We start from the raw sequence: 1,614 nt of genomic DNA on the forward strand, positions 1-1,614 counted from the left end.
GTGTGAGCTGCTATGATAAAAGTTTACAGACCACAAATTTGAAACTTATCCACCGATTAAATGTGTATGTCTTTATCTGTTTCTGTTGTGTAGTTTTCTGCTATAATCGATACCACATTTACAAAAATAATATCTCTGTATTATGTTTTCTGAATATATTTATTTTCCTAACTGTCATTACCAAATCACACCACCAGATGGCGACATTGATTACTAAATCTTAACCACATCTTGTTACGTCACTCCCCCCCCCCCCCCACACACACACAGGCACACCTTCCCCATGAAACAACCTACATAATATAATATATGTAAGCATAATAAAGTCCTTAATAAACAAAAACTACATAATTGTCTTACATTATTCTATAATCCCTATTTTTCAGGAATGTTCTGTTTAAAATGTGCTTGAAAAAGGATCTCTCTTCCACCTCTCTTACCCCCTCTCTGTCACACACACTTAAGCAACATCACATACACATATGGGCACACACACACACACACACACACACACACACACACACACTTACTTGCATATTCATATACACACTTAAGAACAATTACATAAACATGCACACATACAGACTTTCAGCTTTTTGAGTTCAGTTCAGTGAGTTTGCACAGAATTTCACAGAAGTATTATAACATTTCAGAGGCTTTATTTTGATTTAAAAAATGTAGTTGAAATGGATTGTAATAATGATCGAAACATGGATGTTACCTCCTTGAAAATATTTTGTTTCCCCCCTTTTACTAGGCATTGTCTTTATACAGTTAATTTAACTTCGAAAAAGACACTGTCTGTTCACAATAAAATAAAGAAACTGCAAATTGATGTTAAAAAAGATTTTAATACATTTTAATGAATTTGACTTTTGTTTATTCAAGTGTAAATTGTATGTTTATTGTAATATATACCCGTTACAGCAGTGTTAGTGGGTATCTTACAGATTAATGTATTAATGTATTAACATTTTGTATTTCCAATACAAACAGTCTCTAACAAACTGAAAATAAATGCAAAAAGTGTTTTAGCCATCCCTACTCTCCCCTACACTTACAAAACTGGGTAATTTCTATTCTATATGTATGCATTATATCATATTTTTATATTAATTTGTGAAGTGTTATTGTGTTCTGGTGAATATTTGTTGGATGATGAATCTAGAGCATCATTAAGGACAGTTCAGAAGACATGTGTGTTGTAAACACTTAAAAGAATTGAAGGAAACAAGGAGCTTGCTGAAGAAAAAACCTCTGTGCTGAGAGAGTCTGTTTATGTGAGTGTGTTACAAGACATCAAAAATAGTGTAAAAACACATCTTTAAATTCAAGTACTTTTGTTTTCCTATTTGCATCGAAGCATTTATGAAAAATCTAAGCATTTATAATAAACCTCAGCATGAACAGTTAATGTTCACAGCACATGGCAGCAACCAACATAAAAAGAGCTGAATGAAATGTTCATTATAATCTAACTGGGCCACTACTTTGTTGCATTATAAAAGGAAAATTTTGTCCAAAAAAATGTCAGATGATAAAATTAACTTTTACCAGTTTAAGGTAAGGTATTCTAATATTCTAGAAAGATCAAGTTTAAAATATCAGTGAATC

Source organism: Hemibagrus wyckioides, linkage group LG24 (genome assembly GCF_019097595.1).
Source record: "Hemibagrus wyckioides isolate EC202008001 linkage group LG24, SWU_Hwy_1.0, whole genome shotgun sequence".
Classification (NCBI taxonomy): domain Eukaryota; kingdom Metazoa; phylum Chordata; class Actinopteri; order Siluriformes; family Bagridae; genus Hemibagrus; species Hemibagrus wyckioides.